Below are 7,500 nucleotides of genomic sequence, written 5' to 3' on the forward strand. Positions count from 1 at the left end.
GCGGGCGGCCGCGCCCGGGGCGTTTGGCCAAAACCATTGTGGGCATCGCTTCTCGGCCTCTTGGCTCAGATCAAGTGTAGTATCTGTTCTTATCAGTTTAATATCTGATACGTCCCCCATAGGGGGACCGTCTATATTAAATGGATTTTTGGAAGCGGGAGATGGAAGCGGGGCTTGCTCCGTCCACTCCACGCATCGACCCGGTATTGCAGTACCTCCGGGAACGGTGCCCATTTCTCAGAAAGGTCAAAAGAGAGAGAGAAAAGAGAGAGAGAGAGAGAGAGAGAGAGAGAGAGAGAGAGAGAGAGAGAGAGAGAGAGAGAGAGAGAGAGAGAGAGAGAGAGAGAGAGAGAGAGAGAGAGAGAGAGAGAGAGAGCCCCACCCTCCCCTTTCCTGGGACGCGCCGTTTTCCCTCCCCTTTCCTGGGACGCGCCGTTTTTTTTTTTTTTTTTTTTTTTTTTTTTTTCATATTTCATATTCAGGCAGGCCTAACACACGCAGCAGGCCAGTGTAGCAGCAGCAGCAAAGCGCCCTTTCGCCGGGGCGGAACGGCAGATGCGTTTTGGGAGGAGTTCCCTGTTTTTGTTTTGCGTGCGTGGCCTCGCTGCCGCTTGGCAGAGGGGAGGGCCTTTGGGCCGGCCGGAAGGGCTCGGCCACCAGCAAAGGCACGCTCCGGCTTCTCTACAGCTCGAATGAACCTTTCGCCTTTTACTAAAGATTTCCGTGGAGAGGAGCATTTACGAGTTCGATCCAATTTTTGGACAGCCCTTCCCCTCAGGGAGGGGCTCCACCTGGAGTTTAAAAGCAGAACGAGCACAGAAAGGGCGGTCGCCCCCGTTGGAGCCCGGCACCTTTCCTTCCTTCCTTCCTTCCTTCCTTCCTCCCTCCGCCCGCCCGAGAAGCAAGTACCACGACTGCTGCGGCGGGCGGCCGCGCCCGGGGCGTTTGGCCAAAACCATTGTGGGCATCGCTTCTCGGCCTCTTGGCTCAGATCAAGTGAGTATCTAGAAGGCGAATAGGTATACGTCCTAGATAGCGGGAGCTATATTAAATGGATTTTTGGAAGCGGGAAATGGAAGCGGGGCTTGCTCCGAACACTCCACGATTCCACCCGGATTGACTACCTATGGGGAAGACGGAAGTTCGTGTTCTCAGAAAGGTTTGGGTTAGAGAGAGAGTTGGGAGCAGACGATGTCCATTGCCTGAAGGAGAACATCGCTAAAGGAACTATTTGACCTGACTTTGAGAGACAGAAGAGGAGTGCCTGAAGGTGATAAGGAAATATGAAGAGAATAAGGAGCAACTGCCAGCCAGAGTTTTCCCTTTCCTGGAGCCATTGTTTCTGCTCTTTTGGAGAACAGTTTTTGTTACAATGGCCTTTTCATATTTCTTTCCAGTGGAGGATATCACTACAGCAGGCCAGTGAAAAGGAGTTTTGAGTTGAAAAGCGCCCTTTCCCAGTTAAGAACGGCTGAAGGTTTGTGGAATGTTGTGTTTAAGTATATTGCGTAGGCTTGCTGCCACCAGGGAGGGGAAGATGATTCATCCGGCTTCTCTAGACCGGATTTGATGATTGGAACTGTTAGAGGGACTCTGTATTGGAAAGGACAGCCCAGAGTGTGTTTTAAATGTTTTGGTGTGGACATTTTGCTGCAGAGTGTGAGGAGGTTGTTTGTAGAGTTTGTTTGCAGAACGGGACATGTTTCTAGGGACTGCCCCGTTGGAGGGCATGTTGTCCAACCTCTGTGGCTCAAAGGAGCATATGTACAGGGACTGCCCGAAAAGCAAGAAAAGCTATGCTCAGGCAGCCAAAGAAGGAGCAAAGAAAAAAGAGGATACAGAGGAGAAGAAAACAGAGAGAGAAAAAGAATCTGAATAAAAAAGACAATGAGAAGAACAAAGGAAAGAGTGTTGGGGGAGGAGTCACAAAGGAAGGAGGCGGTACGGCGGGAAAATGTGGAACTGAGCAAACAAAGGGAAGAGGCGGAGACCCGAGAAAGGAAGAGAAGGAAGGCAGTTCCAAAGATGACCAGCAGAGGTCCCGGGAAGAGCAATCTGTTGCCGACCCAATGGAGGGAGTAGAAGGAGAGGTACAGAGGAAGAGGAAAGACAGAGAAGGGAAGGATGAGAGGACCGCTGAATGCCAAACAAGGAGGATGAAAGGAGGAGAGGAGGGAGCAACATCAAGTTCGAGTTGGGGTGATAGGGTGGAGGAAGAGGTAAAGAAGAAGGAGGAAGAGGTAAAGAAGAGGGAGGAAGAGGTTAAGAAGAAGAGTGTCGTGTGGACGGAGAAAGATGTAGAGCATTTAATGAGGGTGGCATGTCCCAGGGACTATGAAAATTTAATGAGATGGAAGGAGAGGATAAGAGGAGCGAGGGTTTCGCATTTAGAATGGAAGGAATATGAAGAGGAGAAAATGAGAATTTTTCTGGAAGCAAAGAAAGGCGGAAGAAGCGGCGAGAAAGTGAGGGAAATAGTTTAGAGTAGTTTTGGGTTCTTTTTTTGTGAACTCAGGGAGGGGCTTTTTTTTTTTTTTTTGAGACTTTACGATTTTTGAAAGGGTGTTGGGTTTTTTGTGGATTTATAATATGGGTCTTTTTTTGTGGTTTTTTTTGAGGAACTTAGAATTTTGAGAATTATTAGTTTTGAACGGGTGTTGTATTTTTTTGGGAAAAAAAATTGAAAAAAAAAAAAAAAAAAAAAAAAAAAAAAAAAAAAAAAATCTGTTCTTATCAGTTTAATATCTGATACGTCCCCCATAGGGGGACCGTCTATATTAAATGGATTTTTGGAAGCGGGAGATGGAAGCGGGGCTTGCTCCGTCCACTCCACGCATCGACCCGGTATTGCAGTACCTCCGGGAACGGTGCCCATTTCTCAGAAAGGTCAAAAGAGAGAGAGAGAGAGAGAGAGAGAGAGAGAGAGAGAGAGAGAGAGAGAGAGAGAGAGAGAGAGAGAGAGAGAGAGAGAGAGAGAGAGAGAGAGAGAGAGAGCCCCACCCTCCCCCTCCCTCCCTCCCCACCCTCCCCTTTTGGGACGCGCCGTTTTCCCGCTCTTTTTTTTTTTTTTTTTTTTTTTTTTTTTTTTTTTTTTTTTTTTTTTTTTCATATTTCATATTCAGGCAGGCCTAACACACGCAGCAGGCCAGTGTAGCAGCAGCAGCAAAGCGCCCTTTCGCCGGGGCGGAACGGCAGATGCGTTTTGGGAGGAGTTCCCTGTTTTTGTTTTGCGTGCGTGGCCTCGCTGCCGCTTGGCAGAGGGGAGGGGAGGGCCTTTGGGCCGGCCGGAAGGGCTCGGCCACCAGCAAAGGCACGCTCCGGCTTCTCTACAGCTCGAATGAACCTTTCGCCTTTTACTAAAGATTTCCGTGGAGAGGAGCATTTACGAGTTCGATCCAATTTTTGGACAGCCCTTCCCCTCAGGGAGGGGCTCCACCTGGAGTTTAAAAGCAGAACGAGCACAGAAAGGGCGGTCGCCCCCGTTGGAGCCCGGCACCTTTCCTTCCTTCCTTCCTTCCTTCCTCCTCCCTCCGCCCGCCCGAGAAGCAAGTACCACGACTGCTGCGGCGGGCGGCCGCGCCCGGGGCGTTTGGCCAAAACCATTGTGGGCATCGCTTCTCGGCCTCTTGGCTCAGATCAAGTGTAGTATCTGTTCTTATCAGTTTAATATCTGATACGTCCCCCATAGGGGGACCGTCTATATTAAATGGATTTTTGGAAGCGGGAGATGGAAGCGGGGCTTGCTCCGTCCACTCCACGCATCGACCCGGTATTGCAGTACCTCCGGGAACGGTGCCCATTTCTCAGAAAGGTCAAAAGAGAGAGAGAGAGAGAGAGAGAGAGAGAGAGCTGAGAGAGAGAGGAGAGAGAGAGAGAGAGAGAGAGAGAGAGCGAGAGAGAGAGAGAGAGAGAGAGAGAGAGAGAGAGAGAGACCCACCCCCTCCCCTGGGACCTTTCCTGGTTTTCCCGCTCTTTTCGTTCTTTTTTTTTTTTTTTTTTTTTTTTTTTTTTTTTTTTTTCATATTTCATATTCAGGCAGGCCTAACACACGCAGCAGGCCAGTGTAGCAGCAGCAGCAAAGCGCCCTTTCGCCGGGGCGGAACGGCAGATGCGTTTTGGGAGGAGTTCCCTGTTTTTGTTTTGCGTGCGTGGCCTCGCTGCCGCTTGGTAGAGGGGAGGGCCTTTGGGCCTTTGGGCCGGCCGGAAGGGCTCGGCCACCAGCAAAGGCACGCTCCGGCTTCTCTACAGCTCGAATGAACCTTTCGCCTTTTACTAAAGATTTCCGTGGAGAGGAGCATTTACGAGTTCGATCCAATTTTTGGACAGCCCTTCCCCTCAGGGAGGGGCTCCACCTGGAGTTTAAAAGCAGAACGAGCACAGAAAGGGCGGTCGCCCCCGTTGGAGCCCGGCACCTTTTCCTTCCTTCCTTCCTTCCTTCCTTCCTCCCTCCGCCCGCCCGAGAAGCAAGTACCACGACTGCTGCGGCGGGCGGCCGCGCCCGGGGCGTTTGGCCAAAACCATTGTGGGCATCGCTTCTCGGCCTCTTGGCTCAGATCAAGTGTAGTATCTGTTCTTATCAGTTTAATATCTGATACGTCCCCCATAGGGGGACCGTCTATATTAAATGGATTTTTGGAAGCGGGAGATGGAAGCGGGGCTTGCTCCGTCCACTCCACGCATCGACCCGGTATTGCAGTACCTCCGGGAACGGTGCCCATTTCTCAGAAAGGTCAAAAGAGAGAGAGAGAGAGAGAGAGAGAGAGAGAGAGAGAGAGAGAGAGAGAGAGAGAGAGAGAGAGAGAGAGAGAGAGAGAGAGAGAGAGAGAGCCCCACCCTCCCTCCTCCCTCCCCTTTCCTGGGACGCGCCGTTTTCCCGCTCTTTTCGTTCTTTTTTTTTTTTTTTTTTTTTTTTTCATATTTCATATTCAGGCAGGCCTAACACACGCAGCAGGCCAGTGTAGCAGCAGCAGCAAAGCGCCCTTTCGCCGGGGCGGAACGGCAGATGCGTTTTGGGAGGAGTTCCCTGTTTTTGTTTTGCGTGCGTGGCCTCGCTGCCGCTTGGCAGAGGGGAGGGCCTTTGGGCCTTTGGGCCGGCCGGAAGGGCTCGGCCACCAGCAAAGGCACGCTCCGGCTTCTCTACAGCTCGAATGAACCTTTCGCCTTTTACTAAAGATTTCCGTGGAGAGGAGCATTTACGAGTTCGATCCAATTTTTGGACAGCCCTTCCCCTCAGGGAGGGGCTCCACCTGGAGTTTAAAAGCAGAACGAGCACAGAAAGGGCGGTCGCCCCCGTTGGAGCCCGGCACCTTTCCTTCCTTCCTTCCTTCCTTCCTTCCTCCCTCCGCCCGCCCGAGAAGCAAGTACCACGACTGCTGCGGCGGGCGGCCGCGCCCGGGGCGTTTGGCCAAAACCATTGTGGGCATCGCTTCTCGGCCTCTTGGCTCAGATCAAGTGTAGTATCTGTTCTTATCAGTTTAATATCTGATACGTCCCCCATAGGGGGACCGTCTATATTAAATGGATTTTTGGAAGCGGGAGATGGAAGCGGGGCTTGCTCCGTCCACTCCACGCATCGACCCGGTATTGCAGTACCTCCGGGAACGGTGCCCATTTCTCAGAAAGGTCAAAAGAGAGAGAGAGAGAGAGAGAGAGAGAGAGAGAGAGAGAGAGAGAGAGAGAGAGAGAGAGAGAGAGAGAGAGAGAGAGAGAGAGAGAGAGAGAGAGAGAGAGAGAGACCCTCCCTCCCCACCCTCCCCTTTCCTGGGACGCGCCGTTTTCCCGCTCTTTTCGTTTTTTTTTTTTTTTTTTTTTTTTTTTTTTTTCATATTTCATATTCAGGCAGGCCTAACACACGCAGCAGGCCAGTGTAGCAGCAGCAGCAAAGCGCCCTTTCGCCGGGGCGGAACGGCAGATGCGTTTTGGGAGGAGTTCCCTGTTTTTGTTTTGCGTGCGTGGCCTCGCTGCCGCTTGGCAGAGGGGAGGGCCTTTGGGCCGGCCGGAAGGGCTCGGCCACCAGCAAAGGCACGCTCCGGCTTCTCTACAGCTCGAATGAACCTTTCGCCTTTTACTAAAGATTTCCGTGGAGAGGAGCATTTACGAGTTCGATCCAATTTTTGGACAGCCCTTCCCCTCAGGGAGGGGCTCCACCTGGAGTTTAAAAGCAGAACGAGCACAGAAAGGGCGGTCGCCCCCGTTGGAGCCCGGCACCTTTCCTTCCTTCCTTCCTTCCTTCCTTCCTTCCTCCCTCCGCCCGCCCGAGAAGCAAGTACCACGACTGCTGCGGCGGGCGGCCGCGCCCGGGGCGTTTGGCCAAAACCATTGTGGGCATCGCTTCTCGGCCTCTTGGCTCAGATCAAGTGTATGTGGCATGACCGCAGCATCCTGAGGATCCAGTGAGGAAGAGAAGGCGCTGGGAGCGGAATACGATGGCGACTGGAAGGAGGATGCAGAACCTGATCCGTTTCCGATGGAGTGAGGTTTTGGAGAAAGAACTGAAAATCGTCGATATTGCAGAATTGAAGGATACACCAGGCGGACGAGAATTCTTTGTGAAGGAGGTGCTGTTGAAAGGACTAAATTTGGAGGTGAAGTCTATTTTCTGTTTTCAGAACTATGAAAAGTTTTTTGATTTGGCCTTGTGCAGTGAAGAATTGGCTCAGAGCGTTTGGGATACTTATCAGAAGAAGAGAAATGAAAGGCCTTTTTCGATGTATATTGCAGATCTTTTATTTGCAAGGGAAGTTTTTTTTTTGTTTGTTTTCATGTATAACCCATATGTTGGGCAGGAGGAAGTCGCACAGTATGTTGGCCGTTTTTGCGACATTATTTCGGGACCTTTTAAAGTGCTTGACCCTATAGGTATATGGACTGGGAAGTGGAAATTTATTGTAAGGCTTAAGATTTGCAGTTCAAAGGAGGGAGGTATAGTACACCCTCCGGGTCATGTACAGATTGGGGGAAACAGGGGTTTTTTAAGTTACCCTGGGCAGCCGCGAAAGTGTTTTAAGTGTAACACCGAAGGGCATGAGGCGAGCGAGTGCAAAGTAATGTTCTGCCAGAAATGCAGGCGGAAAGGGCATGAAGCGATGGACTGTAAAACCCCAAAAAGTTGCAGTATGTGTGGAGCACTGGATCACCTGTATAGAGAGTGTGGAAAGCGTGGTATGGGTGGTGAGAGAGCAAGTGAGGGTGGTGATGGTGCAAAGAATGATGGGAGTGGAGAAGAAAAGAGTGGAGGTGGGAGTGGTATGGATGGTGAGCGAGCAAAGGAGGGTGGTGATGGTGCAAAGAAAGATGGGAGTGGAAAGGGAATGAGTGGAGGGAGTAAAGGGGGTGGTGATGTAAGTAAGGAAGGTGGTGTGGTGAGAGTGGTTAGTGGTGGAGGGGGTATGAGTGGTAAGGAAGTGAAAGGGGGTGCAGGTGTGGGTATGTGTGGTGGTGGTGTGGGTGAAGGTGATGGTGGGGCGGACAAGGTGCAAGAGAGTGAGGCGATGGAGGAAA

At 51.4% G+C, this 7,500-nt stretch overlaps 10 non-coding genes and 1 pseudogene across 10 annotated transcripts; all 11 read left to right on the plus strand.

Annotated features, from left to right (window-relative positions):
- The first annotated feature begins 44 nt into the window (after positions 1 to 44).
- Positions 45 to 237, plus strand: LOC121311791. The gene has a single exon (XR_005949527.1). It is a non-coding gene; the product is annotated as a U2 spliceosomal RNA (small nuclear RNA).
- Positions 238 to 667: 430 nt separating this feature from the next.
- LOC121311797 lies at positions 668 to 785 on the plus strand. Its single transcript, XR_005949532.1, has one exon. It is a non-coding gene; the product is annotated as a U5 spliceosomal RNA (small nuclear RNA).
- Positions 786 to 966: 181 nt separating this feature from the next.
- On the plus strand, positions 967 to 1,150 carry LOC121311783. The gene has a single exon (XR_005949519.1). It is a non-coding gene; the product is annotated as a U2 spliceosomal RNA (small nuclear RNA).
- Positions 1,151 to 2,659: 1,509 nt separating this feature from the next.
- LOC121311774 lies at positions 2,660 to 2,878 on the plus strand (annotated as a pseudogene).
- Positions 2,879 to 3,312: 434 nt separating this feature from the next.
- Positions 3,313 to 3,430, plus strand: LOC121311721. Its single transcript, XR_005949466.1, has one exon. It is a non-coding gene; the product is annotated as a U5 spliceosomal RNA (small nuclear RNA).
- Positions 3,431 to 3,610: 180 nt separating this feature from the next.
- Positions 3,611 to 3,803, plus strand: LOC121311726. The gene has a single exon (XR_005949471.1). It is a non-coding gene; the product is annotated as a U2 spliceosomal RNA (small nuclear RNA).
- Positions 3,804 to 4,228: 425 nt separating this feature from the next.
- Positions 4,229 to 4,346, plus strand: LOC121311722. The gene has a single exon (XR_005949467.1). It is a non-coding gene; the product is annotated as a U5 spliceosomal RNA (small nuclear RNA).
- Positions 4,347 to 4,528: 182 nt separating this feature from the next.
- On the plus strand, positions 4,529 to 4,721 carry LOC121311737. The gene has a single exon (XR_005949482.1). It is a non-coding gene; the product is annotated as a U2 spliceosomal RNA (small nuclear RNA).
- Positions 4,722 to 5,122: 401 nt separating this feature from the next.
- Positions 5,123 to 5,240, plus strand: LOC121311723. The gene has a single exon (XR_005949468.1). It is a non-coding gene; the product is annotated as a U5 spliceosomal RNA (small nuclear RNA).
- A 181-nt stretch (positions 5,241 to 5,421) lies between these two features.
- Positions 5,422 to 5,614, plus strand: LOC121311748. The gene has a single exon (XR_005949493.1). It is a non-coding gene; the product is annotated as a U2 spliceosomal RNA (small nuclear RNA).
- Positions 5,615 to 6,023: 409 nt separating this feature from the next.
- On the plus strand, positions 6,024 to 6,141 carry LOC121311724. Its single transcript, XR_005949469.1, has one exon. It is a non-coding gene; the product is annotated as a U5 spliceosomal RNA (small nuclear RNA).
- Positions 6,142 to 7,500: the final 1,359 nt, after the last annotated feature.

Source organism: Polyodon spathula, unplaced genomic scaffold (genome assembly GCF_017654505.1).
Source record: "Polyodon spathula isolate WHYD16114869_AA unplaced genomic scaffold, ASM1765450v1 scaffolds_3282, whole genome shotgun sequence".
Taxonomy (NCBI): Eukaryota; Metazoa; Chordata; class Actinopteri; order Acipenseriformes; family Polyodontidae; genus Polyodon; species Polyodon spathula.